Below are 15,875 nucleotides of genomic sequence, written 5' to 3' on the forward strand. Positions count from 1 at the left end.
TTTAGAAATTTCTTTATCTTAAAAATTGCAATTTTATGTTTTTCTCTGTGGTATTATGCAATTAGTATAGAATGCAAGATTGAGAATTTGGGACCTGATGACACTGAAAATTTTAGATTTAAGCACTGAAAGTAAATAGTGAAAGCATCACATGTTTGTAAAACAGAACAGAATTTCTATTGAAATGTAATGCAATTAAACTTTACTATATCTACAAAAACTAAATTTTAATGTAATTGTTCAAATAAAATGTAAATAACCTGAAAATTATATGAAGCAATAGAAAGGCTTACACTTGAAGTTTCTGAGTAAAGATTAATAACCTGGGACGCCTGGGTGGCTCAGCAGTTGAGCACCTGCCCCTGGCTCAGGGTGTGATCCGCAGTCTCAGGATTGAGTCCCACATCGGGCTCCCTCCCTGGAGCCTGCTTCTCCCTCTGCCTATGTCTCTGCCTTTCTTTCTCTGTGTCTTTCATGAATAAATAAATAAAATCTTTTTTTAAAAAAAGATTAATAATCTAGGGGGTTGGGATGCATTGGTGGCTCAGTGGTTGAGTATCTGCCTTTGGCTCAGAGTGTGTTCCCTGGGTCCTGGGATGGAGTCCCGCATCGGGCTCCCTGCAGGGAGCCTGCTTCTCCCTCTGCCTATGTCTCTGCCTCTCTTTGAATGTCTCTCATGAATAAATAAATAAAATCTTAAAAAAAAAAATCTAAGGGGCTCCTGTGTGGCTCAGTTGGTTAAGTGGCTGCCTATGGCTGAGGCCATGATCCTGAGGTCCTGGATCTAGCCCTGCATCATCTCCCTGCTCAGCAAGGGGTCTGCTTCTCCCTCCCCTCTCCCTACTGCCTGCTTGTGCTCTCTCTCACTCTATCTTTCTTTCACATAAATACATAAAATCTTTTCCGAAAAAGATTAATAATCCAACATTTGGTCATTTCCCCTAACTCTTTTTTATTTGATTATATTTTCTTTTGACATATTATGATTTTAAAAATATTATTAATTGCCTTTAGAAAAGTGAAATCATATAGCATTAAGTTAATGGTTATTTGCATGTATCTCAAGATCTGTGAGAAATGGGAACACTACAATGTGGGTGGTCGTCACTAATGCTGCTTGTCAAATATCTTTGGTTCTATATTTCTTAGCACTTGTAGGATTGGATTTCATGGCTCCCTTGTGATTGAGTGGGGCCATATGCATTAGCTTATCTGGTTCAAGAGTTGTGAATAGAAATGAACTTTGTCACTTGTAGGCTGAGCATTTCATTGTAAGACCCTCCAGAGTGGCCTGCCCAGGTGTCACTTGGCAGCATTTGATATTGTGGGTGCTCTTTAGCCAGGATCCTTGAGTCATAAAAATAAGCAGAGTTCCTGAACTACAATGGACATGTAATATATTCAGAAATAACTTTTGTAAATCAAAGATACTGAGATTTTTCCGGATTGTTTGCAATGTAGCATAACCTACTATACCCTTGTTCATACATTTGTGTCACATATAATCTAGAAAGTGAGGATGCTTGTAACAGGTATGTGAAACAAAGTCTAACTTTGGCATGAGTCAGAAAAGAATTTTTAAAAGATTCTGTCTGTATTTACAGGTATTACATTAAAAAATTAAGGATCGGGATCCCTGGGTGGCGCAGCGGGTTAGCGCCTGCCTTTGGCCCAGGGCGGGATCCTGGAGACCCGGGATCGAATCCCACATCGGGCTCTCGGTGCATGGAGCCTGCTTCTCCCTCTGCCTGTGTCTCTGCCTCTCTCTCTCTCTCTGTCTCTCTGTGACTATCATAAATAAATAAAAATTAAAAAAAATAAAAATAAAAAAATAAAAATTAAGGATCTTTTTGATTCTCTGCAAAAAAAATTAAAGCTTTTTTAAAAAGTACCAGATCATTTAAAAAATTTTAATAACATGATTGAAGTATGATTGACAGACAATAAACTGCACATATTTAGAATGGACAACTTGATACAATTTACGTGCACATAAAGCCTCAAAACCTTCATCACAATCAAAACAATGAGCATTTCCTCGGGATCCCTGGGTGGTGCAGCGGTTTAGCGCCTGCCTTTGGCCCAGGGCGTGATCCTGGAGACCCAGGATCGAATCCCACATTGGGCTCCAGGTGCATGGAGCCTACTTCTCCCTCTGCCTATGTCTCTGCCTCTCTCTCTGTGTGTGACTATCATAAATAAATAAAAAATTAAAAAAAAAACATTTCCTCAACTCATACTTTTCGTTAAGTCCTTTTCAACTCTTCTCTCCCACTTGAATCTCCCTCACCTGAGTACTCATCTACTTTCCATCACCATGTAGTAATTTGCATTTTCTTTGGTTTTACATAGATCATGAGTATTTAATCTTTTGTTTAATTTCTTTGCCTCAGCATGATTATTCTGAGATTCACCTATATTGTTGCATGTGTGAATAGTTCACATCTTTTTATTATTGAGTAGAATTTTGTTGTATGGATATAACATTATGTGTTTATTTGATAACCTGTTGATGGACATTTGAATTGATTCCAGTATTTGGCTATTATGATAAAAGTGCTTTAAGAATCCCAGTACAAGCCTTTATATAAAAATACATTTTCATTTCTCTTGAGTAAATACCTAAGAGCAGAATGGCTGGAATGAATAGGTGTATGCTTAATTATTTAAAGGAACTCTCAAATTATTTTTCCAAAGTGATGTTGCATCCTGCAATGCTACTAGCTGCATATGAGAGTTCTAATCCCTTCACATCTTCCCCAACACTCTATTAGGTGTTTAATAGTATCTAATTGTGGTTGTACTTTTAATTTCCCTAATTGCTAATAATGTCAAGCATCTTTTCATGTGCTTGTTTTGCACATGAAACAATTTGTTTCTGGTCAAAGATCTATTTAAATCTTTGCCTGTTTTTCAGTTTTCCCTGGAATTCTGTTCTTAATGTTGAGTTGAGAGTTCTTTACAAAGAGGCATGAGAAAATTTGGGAAGTGATGGAAATTTTCATTGTGTTGATTGTGGTGATGGTTTCACATATGTGTACATATGTATGTCTACATTTTAAATATTTAGAGTATGTCAGTTGTATCTCAAAAAATGTAAGGGTGCTGTGCATATTTGTAATTTCACATATTTATAATCCACAAGGAAATTTGGTTAATTCAAATAAATTCTATATATTTAAAATGGTTAAGTAATGACCCATATTTTTCAGGCTGAGATCTTGCTATGTCATTCTCAGTATTGCAATATCTAAACTAGTTAAATTTGTCAAATTTACTACAATTGTAAAAATTCATTAGTACTGAAAAAGTACTCATTTGTTAAATCTACCAATTAAAATACTTCAAAGGGAAATTAAATTTATAAACGTAGTTTGAAAAGCTTTAGAGTGTGTAATTATTTAAGCTTTAAAAAGATAACATATTTTTCAGAGGCCATTTAAAAATAATTTTAAAAATTTAATTTAAAATGTTTTATAAAAGGAACAATAAGATTTGCAAACGAATTTAGTTATTTAAAAGGAAAGCGCTAAGATTTTACTGCCTAAGGCTATTTTAATTTTAATCTGGAGAGAAAAGCTGTTACTCTGTGGCTTGTACAGCAGACCTCAAGATGCTGTGAATAAAGGTTTGGTGACAGAACAAATAAACTCAGGGCTTGTGATATTGACCAGGAAAACCACAAAGCTAATAGCATCGGAAGCATTTTTTTCCTCACGTCTCACTACATTCATCTCTTTCAATGATCTCTTGCAGGGATGGTGAACAATTACACCATCACTATAAAATTTACAGCCTTCTGGACATAGAGATTGTAAATATGTTGTATATACATGAACTGTGGACTCCAGGCCCATCAGTCATGTAGCATATTACAGTGGCTTATGTCAGTAACGGCAGTGGAGGTGGCTGAGGGGCTGGAGTTTAAAGTCTCAGCTAAAGACATTCTTGATAAATAATGTAACCCTCTTATACATCATAATTTTTTTACTAGATAAATTCACAATTCCTTCCAAATGTGTACTGTTAGCACCCTTTCCAGGTAGTTCTTTGGATTTTGCTCCTGAAGGCTATGTCCTGTCCACCTTCCTCTCCCTTTCCCAGTGTTGTGGGTCTCCTTTTCCTATGGGTGCATGAAAGCGTTTCCATCTCTTGGCAAAAAGGTGATCTCAGGGGAATAGTTAGGTTATGATTGCATGAAAGTAAGTAAGTCTGTAACTTTGATATTTTGAGGAACTGGGATAAGATAGTTAGAGGTAGTTGGTTCTCATCCCTGGTGAGAACTGATTTTCTTCCTCTCAGCAAAGCAGTTTATAAAGTAATTCATTAAAGATACAATTCTTATTTTAAAATTTTAAATTTGGGGCAGCCCAGATGGCTCAGCGGTTTAGCGCTGCCTTCAGCCCAGGGGCTGATCCTAGAGACCCGAGATCCAGTCCCACCTCGGGCTCCCTGCATGGAGCCTGCTTCTCCCTCTATCTGTGTCTCTGCCTCTTTCTCTCTCTCTCTCTCTCTGTGTATGTCTCTCATGAATAAATAAATAAAATATTTAAAAATAAAATAAAATTCTAAATTTGTGATCTTACTCTCCATCATAGAAACTCTAAACAATTGAGCAACATAAAGCAAATCATGGGGGCAGTTTTAGTTTAATAATAACAAAGAAAACCCCACTGTGCTTGGGAACTATGGCCAAGAGGCTCTTCCTACCTGGACATCAATTCCTTCATCTGTGCAAAGAGGAGCCTAAGGACAGATTTAGCACCAATATTGCCTGACTTGGATGAAGAAAACATAGTTGAATGGGGACAGAGGAGTGCGTAGCAGCTTTATATGCATTTAGAGATTCTTGAGTTGGTGGAGAGCAAAATGGAGTAGAGATTTGAGATTTAAGTAGAAATAAAAGGCCAGGATGAACAAATATTTTGATTCTGAACATTCTTCTGAATCTGAAGTCTATTCGTTACAGGAAACAGATTACCCTCTGGTTATGTAAGTTGTTTAGTTTTTTGTTTTAAACTATTGAAACTAAGGCCTGGTAAGGTCAGATTTCACCAAAAAATCTTTACCTTTACTCCTTCTCCCCAAGGGATCTAGGCTTGAAGTTTAGACCAAGGCACAAGTCTGGCCAAACATTTTTGTAAAGGGTTTTAAGTAAATATTTTTGGCTTTGCTGATTGCAACTACTCAACTCTGCCATCTTGACACTAAGCAACCACTGGCAATACTAAAATGAATGAGTGTGGCTGTGTTCCAATAAAACTTTATTTACAAAACCAGACAGCAGTCCAGATTTGACCCATGAGCCATATTTGGATGATCTCAGTGAGTCAAATGAGGAATGGCATAAAAACCAATTTGTTGGTAGTCTGATCTTAATCCTGTTCTCAGCTAAGTGTATGACATCAAGAAATCCCCTTTCCTTCTCTAGAATTGATATAGTTAATGCTGAATTAATGTTTCATATATTGCCATAATTTTATGAGCCTCATCTATTTAATGTTCTTACCTTCACAATATTCCAATGATATTTTTAGCTTAGAACACAGCTAGTGAGTTTCAGAGTGACTATTTAAGCCAGGGCTGTGTATCTCTAAAGCTCACATTCATAATTATAACCAAACTGTCTGCTAGTAAAGCGGTGGATTTGATTTTAATGTTCCCTAATTGCTCTTCTATGACTGACACTTGGTTTTTGGTGGAAATAAGAGAGTTCTCTGTAGGATGTTTATGACTGTTTCTGGCCTGATACTTGGTGCTTTTCTTAAGAGACTTGCTGAATTTGCTTTGTTTTGTTTGTTAGCTCTAAGCCTTTTGCCTTTGGTCAGCCACTGGGATGACAGACTTTAAGGAAACACTGGTACCTTCCTACTAAAAACAAGGTTAACGTAGTTCCCCACCCTCTACACTACACCTTGTTTATGAGTGGCTGCCTCTTCCTTGCAGCCTTGGGATTTAACTCAGATTTATTTTATTTTATTTTTTTAAGAAACAGCATTGAATTTTTTATATTTCTAAGCTAATGAGAGATAAGGCACAAATATTCATTAAGGAAGCTACTCCGAAGGCATCTAGGAGGTCATGCCTAATTTTTCTATCTAGGATGTACAGGCATTCAGTGTTCATTAGCAGGACAATACAAATGGGTAATGCTTTAATTAGCCTGTGCTCATTTAAAAAAATTTTTTCCATGAAATATCTTTAGAAATTAGATTAACTGTAGGTCTAGAGAGGAAAACCAAAGACTTTAGAACTTGAGTAATACATTGAGCAATATGTACATAGTAGACACTCAAGAAATGACAGGATTAAAACATTTTTGGCCATTGCTGTTAGATTTCAGTTTAAAGAAAACTGTGTGTGATGAAGTTATCAATTTAGAAGATATGTAAGATTTGTAAAGTCAGCTAGAAAATAATTTGCAAGGTTTCATTACTGTGTATGTGATACATGGCTTTTTATCTATTGCCTTTAGATTAAATAAAATAGTTTGATATTAACTGAAACATCTATTAGGAAAAAAAAAGCAGTGCTCTGAAGACATTTTTTCCCATCCTTTTAGAAATTGAGGGCTAAGAGGAAATGGATATCAGGAAGTCAATGATACAGAAGGTGAAATTGAAAGATAAGTACAAGTAGAGCCAGGAGAAGAGGAATAAAGTAATATTTAAGATAAAGATAATTATTCTAGAATTTAGGTGAGAAGGAAAGAGATGGAAATGAGAGAAGAAAGCAAAAGTTCCTATGGTGTTCATGGAACCTCTTAATGTAGGCAGGAGGAAATGTAGGACAAAAAGAGAAGTTGGAAGGAGGATGGCCAAGAGAAAGGGAGATGAGGATACCAGAAAATGACATGTGGGGTGTCTGGGTGGCTAGTTGGTTAAGTGTCCAACTCTTTATCTCAGCTCAGGTCTTGATCCCAGGGTTGTGAGTTCAAGCCCTGTGTTGGGCTCCACGCTGGGTGTGAAGCTTACTTAAAACACACACATACACACACACACAGAGAGAGAGAGAGAGAGAGAGAGAGAGAGAATGAGAAGCTGCTACAAAGTGAAAAGGGGTTAACAAAGAGCCAGAAAGCTCAGAAAGACATGGGCAGGTTAGAGAATAATCAGAGAAAATAGTGAGAAGGAGAAAGAAGAACCTCAAGGAAAGAAGGGAAGGGGAGGAGGTGGAGTATGAGAGCTGGTTACAGGTGGCCCTCCCCAACTGCCTCTGCTTGAATTTCCCCCTCCCACATGCTTCCACACTTCCTCTTCCTTCTCCTCTTCACTTGGTTTCAAACCTGACACCGAAAGGGAGCAAGCTGGTGAGATACTTGAAAGTAGGGCAGAAAGGCTTCAGGAAGAAGGCAGTAGTCATTATGTCTCATGATCTTCTCCAGGTTGGCAAATGAGTTTCAATTTAAATGCCAGCTTTGATTGATGACAGTGGCCCAGGCATTGAGGAGTCTCCTGGACTCAGCAGAAAAGGATACAGAGAGCAAACATGGAAGCTTCTCATGCCCTTCGTAATAGGTAGTGGTGTATCTGGATAAGTATTTGTCATTTTGGGGCTAGAACCTGAAATAAACTGACAACCCTGGCTCTTAAGATGCTTGTTTTGTCTCTTTTCCCCTGAAGTTCTTTTCCAGTTTGATCATGATTTTCCCAGTTCTTTGTGTCCTACCTCTAAATATAAATAAGTTAAAAGTTCTATTTTTCAGACATCTTGTCCCCTGAGACCCTTTTAACTATAGTCGTTTGTCACATCCATTTATCAAATATGTCAGACACATGGTAGGGAATAGGATTTAAACAAATTATAAAATGGAGTTCCTGCACCTAAGAAGCTGTAGTCAAGTGACACAGTCTGGCCAGTAATAGGGCAATTACAGTACTGCCTGAGGAGTGGAAAGCATGGTGTGCTTTGGGAAAGCATAAATGGGACATCTCACTCAGCCTTGTCAGGATGAGGGTCAGAGGGTAATGAATGTCGGAAAGAAAGTAAGACAGAAATTGAAACTTGAAAGATTCCTAAGAGCAGGGTCAAGGAAAGAGGAGAAGGAAAATTGATTTCTAGGCAAAAGAATTATGACAGACTGGGAACAGAAAGTAGTTCGGTATGGTTGAAAAGAAGAGCCAAGGTGTGGTCAAATGATGTGTGACATGGAGTAGTAATGTGTTGGTAAATCTGTTTAAAAAAAAAATGAAAACACTGATTTCAAAAGATACATGCATTCTTACGTTCATGACAAAATTATTTACAGTAGCCAAGATGTGGAAGCAACCCAAATGTCCATCTATAGATGAAGATGTGGTATATATAATGTAGAATATTACTCAGCCATAAAAAGGAATGAGATCTTGCCTTTTGCAACAACATGGATTGACCTAGAGGGTGTGACACTAAGTGAATAAGTCAGACAAAGACAAATATCGTATGATTTCACTCATATGTAGAATTCAAGAAACAAAACAAATGAACAAACAGAGAAGAAAAGCAATTTTAAAAAACCAGACTCTTAACTATAGAGAACAAACTGATGTTCCCCAGAAGAGAGGTGGGTGGAGGATGAGTGACATAGGTGAAGGGGATTAAGAGTACATTTATGGTGATAAGCGCTGAGTAATGTGTAGAATTGTTGAAGCATTCTGTAGTACACCTGAGACTAATATAACACTGCATGTTAATTATACTCGTACTGAAAAAAAGGTAGAAAAAAGTGGCCTCTAGACAGAGTGAGTCCCTTATAAAACAGTATGAAATCCTGTAACTTATTTAGTAAGTGATTTAAATCTAGGAAATTCTGCCTCCAGAGCTACTATTTTTCTTGGATGGCAGATCAGATACTTTTGCAAGGTATGTACCAGAGTTAGTTTATATTTTTTAGAAATTTGGTTGGCACATTGGTGTCTGTTTCTGCCACTACCAAGTGGAATTTGTTGTCTATGGTTTTAAAGACTCACATAGACAGATATGGAATGATTATTTCTGGAGACAGGAAATCTAAAGTATGCAAGGAGACTACAGAGACATTTTTTGGCAAGGCCGTAGAGCAAGAGTCCTTCAACTTTTGATATGTGCTTTGAACACCTGTGGTGGTGTAGTAGTAACTCCTGTGGTTTTCTTCTCAGAATGCATAAAATAAAATGCTAGAATTACAAGGGAACCACTTACACTCAAATGCAGTTTTCAAAATATTATACAAATTTGTGATCTAGTAATACATCTGTTCTTCTTTAATATGCTAACAAATAGCTCAGCCCCTCTAATAGCTACCATAATTTCTAAATAGCAAAGAGTATTACTATTTCAAGGAATGTAATTCATTATTATGATCTTCATCAGTGACAAAGTTAGAATACTGTTTGTATTAAAATGTATGCAAAATTTTAGTTTCAGATTACTGGGAGCATTTAAAAATATTTTAAGTGATTATTAAATATCACAAACCATAAAGGTTAAAACTGTAAAGGTGAAAAACACCTTTAGAGACAATTTAAGCTTTGAGTAGTAGGATCTGGGGAAGGTTAGTTTAGATAAACTTCAGAGATTTTTCTATATTCCCTAGATTTTATGATCTATGATCCTAGAAGATGAAATATATCAACCTCCCTTAGCCAAGGCAATGTTGGTGCTGCCACTCTATCTAAAATAGCAGATACAGCTTGTTGACTTTGCTATGTACTAAGCACTGTGGTAAGAGCTTGACATCGGTCATTTTATTAATCCTCACGACAAACTGTGGGTAGGCAGTACTATATTTCCATTTTGCCGACGGTAAAGTGAATTACTGAAAGAATGTATAAGCTACTACAAATATTATACATCTACAAGTTGGCTGAGAAACACAAGCACATTTGACTCTAAAGTCTGTGTTTTGAACCATTTTATCAGTGTTTCCTGTACTCTAATCATTCTCATACTATTTTCATGAATTTTTATATCACCTATACTATTATTTGCTGAATATTTTTCTTTAAATTGAAAAAGAAGAGCTGCAGAGTCTGGAAAATTCCTTTCCTGAGTGGATCTTGGGATCATCCTTGTGAAGGACAGGTCAGCTCACCAGAAGCTAATAGTAAAAAAACATGCCCAGAGATAAAAAGTGACCTCTTCAAAGTCATAGAGTAAATCGGAGTCAGGAAGGAGGGGGAAAGCTCCAGAATTCTTGGATATCACCAGATACTCCCACCTATGCTATAATGTTGACATTATTGTATAAAGCTTGGACCTTACACTTTCTAGTCAGTGGATCTTCCTATCTATTCAGTGAAGGCTTCTAGATGGAATAACCTCCAGAACGTCTTTGTTCATGCACACTTATTAGTAAGATTTTCACCTTCCCTTCATAACGATGTCTTAAATGTCAGAGGGCAGAGTGGCCTAGCGATGTGTTAATAGGCAGTAGGCAAAAAATAAAAAAAATTTAAGTGCAATGCAATGCACAGTTCTGGGCTCCATCTAAAAAGTCAACTGATTCAGTGTGCCTCCTAGACGAAGCTAAAGAGTTTGTATTTTTAATATGCATCCCAGGTGATTTTTCCGTAAATAGACCATGGACCATATTTTCAAAACCAGTGATTGAAATGTTGAAAAGTATAGGCTTTGGAGACAAAAGAGTCTGGGCTCAATTCTTTCATCCGTTATTACTTACATACCTGGGTCAAATTGCTTAACCTCCTCTGAATTCGTTTCCCTGTTTTGACAATAATAATAATAAAAATAGTAGTAGTAAAAATAATAATAATACCACCTACCTTGGGGGCTTTCTGAAGGCTAAGTAAAGTGGACTAAGTACTTAATACAAGGGATCATGTTTACTATTTATTTTCAACTATGTAAGCTTTGGCTTCCATTTTTAATGATCAGAATATTCTGGACAGAGAGAGTTGTCTGTCCCATCTTCAGCAAGCATAGGTTGTAGTTTGGTGTCAGGTCTTGTTAGAGCTGCCCTTGGAAACTAGCCATGCTACCTATGTATGTCTTCATGCAATTCCATTTTTCTGCTGTTGTGTAAAGTCTCTAATACTTAGGGTGTTGAAGCCACCTCTGTGTAACAGAGTGAACATTAGTCTCCACTCTACTGCTGCTAAGCTGGAAGCATGCATATGTTTATATCTTGTACCTTTTTATGATTTCTCATTATATGTGTATATGGCCATTGGCTAGCCTGATCTCATGTGTTGGACCATCCTGCCATTCTACTTTGTATAGGATAGAAAGAAAAATACTACATATAATAATTTACATGTCTCCACCCCTTTGCCCCCAACACCCAGACTTTAATGAATTTATGTTGGTACTACCCAGCAGGTAGCACTTGCTCAGTGACTGTTAAATTGAATAATGAACTTTGTAAATGAATTTACTAAAAATAATATGTTGCTATTGTAACTTTTGCATCCTTTGCAAATGATTATTTTCTGTCATTCAATTTAATAGACCATTGAAAAGTATGAATTGTATTGTCACTCTCTAATGTTAGACATTGGCTTCAATTTTAAAAAACCTTATAAAGCCAGTGCTATCATCTAACTTTAGGACTTCCACTGAAGCACTTTCTCTTGGGCCCTATTCTTGCCCTGAAAATATGCCCAAATGTTAGCCTCTAGTGACCATCGTTGTTTCCCTACTGAGCAGTATTCCCCCCTCCTCCTAACAGAGGACTGATTTTATCCTCTGTTCATGCTCGCATGGAGCCTTGTGCCTCTAGAAAGCTGATCTTACCCACAGCTCTAGGCTGGGCTTCGCTGACATGAGGGAAGTACTCTTCCCCTTGCCAGTGCTGAGCCTCAAGAATGATGTGAACTCAGTAAAGGCTGATGGTGTCTGTCCTGGAAAAGGTTCCTGTCTCCTAATAGATGCCTGGGGAAGAGATGATCTTTTTCTCCTCTGGCTCCATGCCTGGTGCTACTGCAGGCATTTGGCCCCAGCACAAGGCAGATGTGAGCCATAGTGCCGAGTCACCCGGTCCTAAAGTCTGCTCCATCTCTGGACTTCTTGTTATGTGAAATAATGACTCCCTTTCTTTTTTTTTTTAATAATAAATTTATTTTTTATTGGTGTTCAATTTGCCAACATACAGAATAACACCCAGTGCTCATCCCGTCAAGTGCCCCCCCAGTGCCCGTCACCCATTCTCCCCCACCCCCCGCCCTCCTCCCCTTCCACCACCCCTAGTTCGTTTCCCAGAGTTAGGAGTCTTTATGTTCTGTCTCCCTTTCTGATATTTCCTACCCATTTCTTCTCCCTTCCCTTCTATTCCCTCCCTTTCTGATTAAGATCTTCTCATCAAGGCAGGAGGCTCCTTTCAAACAGGCCGCTTTGCAAACCATGTAAACGCGGTGGTTCTCAAGTTTCTGTGGTTCCTAGGGTTTTACAAACTGCTTAGGGATCTGTATGCACATTGGGTATTGTTGGTAGACTGAGTAAATGAAGATACAATTTCTGATCCATGAAATCTTAAAAATTATTGTATAATTTTAAAATAGGGTGCCCTGAGAACATCAAAGAGTAACAAAACAATGGAAATTCGTTCGGGGGCGGGGGGGAATAAAATTTACGTTCCAGAGAAAGTCCTCAATTAGTAGTCTGGACTTCTCCAGTTCCTATACAGGGGACCTCAAGCAAAATATTTAACCTTGCCAAATGTTGTTTGTAAAATGAGAAAAATACATCATTGATTTGTCTTCCTAGCAGTGCTCTGAGAGGATGAGATGAGATACAACAAATAAAAGGGCAGTTAAAAATACAAAAGCAGGGGATCCCTGGGTGGCTCAGTGGTTTAGTGCCTGCCTCTTGTCCAGGGTGTGATCCTGGAGACCCAGGATTGAGTCCCATGTCGGGCTCCCTGCATGGAGCCTGGTTCTCCCTCTGCCTGTGTCTCTGGCTCTCTCTCTCTGTGTCTCTCATAAATAAGTAAATCTTTAAAAAAAAAAATACAAAAGTCTTCCACATGGAAGAGGTAATTTTTGCTCTGCTATTATTGCTGAAGCTAATAATTTATTCAGATATTATGCTTCCCCAGTCCCACCCACCTCCAGATTGATTCTTTGTCACTGCTCTTCAGGTAGCAGTTTGAAAAACTTGCCCCTTTTTAAGCTTGCCAGTTTTTTCATTTGCTTTCAATGATAATACTTTAGCATAAAAATGTCACTTCATCAAATCTTGAAATCCTAGTTTATGCTAGACATTGTATCCACCCAGAGGATTATAGCTGACTATTCCCACCCCATCTATAAATTAAAGACTCAATAAAATGACCACATGCTCAGTTCAAAGACTTCCAGTTCACAGGCTTTATATCTAGGATTGGCACTTCAATTTCACAGTGGAAAATTACACATGTATTTCTACAAAGAATCCTGGAACATCTGGAAAAAAGAAAGGAAAAGGAAATTTGATTTGTTCTTTTTAAAATGTAATTTGAAAGTGAGGGGCACCTGGGTGGCTCAGTTGGTTAAGCATCTACCTTTGGCTCAGGTTATGATCTCAGGGTCCTGGGATTGAGCCCTGCGTCTGGCTCCCTGCTCAGCGGGGAGCCTGCTTCTCCCTCTTTCTCTCTGCTCGCTGCTCGTGTTCTTCTCTCTCTAGCTCTGTATCTCAAAGAAATACATAAAAACCTAAAAAAAAAAAAAAAGAAAAACTGAAATCACAAAATAGACTGAGAAACAGAGCAGTAAGCCTTAACATTCACAGGCTTAGGAGGTTCAATGGCATGAATGCCAGGTGTGTGAATCCTGGCAGATGCACGCAGGAGGAAGGGGAGGAAGATGACTGTTCGTAGGAGGTAAATTAGGGCAGGTATGGTACACCTTAGAGGACTGCTGCCATGTGAGACAGTGCAGCTGAATCAAATTGGGCACAGAAATCTAAAGCAGAAACACATATGAATCTGTCCATGCAGACAGGTTTACGTACATATATACGTACATACACACACATACATGGTACCTGGGAGTTTTATAACTACAGACTAATAGTAACACAATAATACAGAATATAAACTATTGCTAAATATATAATCTCGTATTTCCTTATGGGCCCGAGGCTTAGATGAGGATTATTAGTATTTTTACATGATAAAAGAAAATAAAGCTCAGGATGATTAACGATTTATCTCAAATTGCAGGGCTGGCCAGTTTTGAATTGGAATTTCTGGACTGGGAGTCCAAGGCTCATTCCACTTTCTGTCTGGGATCATGGAGTCTCAAATGTTTTTAGGAATCTTAAAGTGATATAGTCTAACCCAACTTTAATTTAAGGACTAATATCACATTTGATTAATTAGTTGCTCACATCATTATTTTATACTTAAAAGAAAATAGAAATACAGTTACTGTAGCCAATGAGATACATCAATTTTTCACCATCCCCCTTATGTTCACAATACTAATAACATTGTAATCACTCTAGTATCTTGCTTTCATTTTTTTCTAGCTCGTAAATAATCAGGTTTTGTACCAGGCTAATTAAATAAAATATAACATAAGAAGGGCTTTGGGGCACCTTGGTGGTTCAGGTGGTTGAGTGTCTGACCCTTGGTTTTAGCTCAGGTCATGATCTTGGGGTCCTGGATTGAGCCCCACATCCAGCTCTGCACTCATCAAGGAGTCTGCTTGGGATTCTTTCTATTTCTCGCCCTCTGCCCCCTTGAAAGAAAGAAAGAAAGAAAGAAAGAAAGAAAGAAAGAAAGAAAGAAAGAGAAAAAAAAGTTTCAATTGCATAACTAGAGAGAGGAAGGAATAGCACACTGGATGCTGATGCCCAGCATTGACAGTGACTCACCATATGACCTTGAGCAAGTCATTTATTCTTTCTGTGCATCAATTGCATCATCTGTAATGTGAGGGAGTTACGAGAGATGACCCTTGAGGCCTTTCCTACTCAAAGGCTCTATACTACTCTCAGGAGCTGAATGGAGGTGATTGTATCTCCAAACAAGAGCACAGAATGAGTGGCTTCTGGAGGTTTTTTTTGTTTCCCTTGTGATTTTCCAGTTAAAAAATAGCAAGGGTTAGATAGAAGCCTCCATATTCACTAGCCATTTTTCAGTGGTAGAGATTGATCCTGCTTCTCTAGGGAAATGTCAAATGTTGATGTGGCTTAGCCAAAACTTGTTGGGGAAACCCAGGGTACTCTAGGAAGAAAATTTATTTTATCATAGTAAACTTTCAATACCATTAACACAATTTTTCTTTTCCTGATTCCTGTCCAGATTTACCTGGGATATTACTTCACTGTTGCTTCATTCCTTGTTCCTCTCCTTCCATTAATTATATAATTTTATTCAAAGCTACTGGGTCATACACTCTGGAACACTGGATGTGGCTACTTCATATACTGAATGGATTATTGTTCTACCATATGGACCAATGTGGTACAAAGTGGTGGTGAGTAAGGGTGAAGAGGCTGATGACATCTTAGCCTCAGGCAATTATACAGAACTGAATTTCTATGCACTTCAACATAGTGATGGATCAGACTCAGTGCATTTAATTTTCTGTATTCCTTGCCTAACTTAAATGTGTTTGAGGGTTACTTGACATACAGTGTTTTTGGTGTTTGAAACTTGAGTTTCATGGTTTTGCCACTTGCAAGCTGGATTAAACCCAGACTAGTCAAATTATCTGTGCCTTAGCCACCCTCAACTAAAGAGTGGGATTTATGATCCGTGTGATGTCAATCTCACAGAGCTTTTGGGAGGGTCAAATAAGATGACATGTCACATAATTCCAAGCATAGCCTGGTTAACTCCAGTGGGATTTAATGACTGGGAGAGGCTGGAACTTGGAACTTCATCCACCCACTTGGATGGGACAGTGGTGGGCAGGGACTCAACTACAGCTGGTGTAGTTGGTTGGGAAGTTTAGCCAGCCAACACTGTTCAA

This window comes from Canis aureus, chromosome 5 (genome assembly GCF_053574225.1).
Source record: "Canis aureus isolate CA01 chromosome 5, VMU_Caureus_v.1.0, whole genome shotgun sequence".
In the NCBI taxonomy this organism is placed as follows: domain Eukaryota; kingdom Metazoa; phylum Chordata; class Mammalia; order Carnivora; family Canidae; genus Canis; species Canis aureus.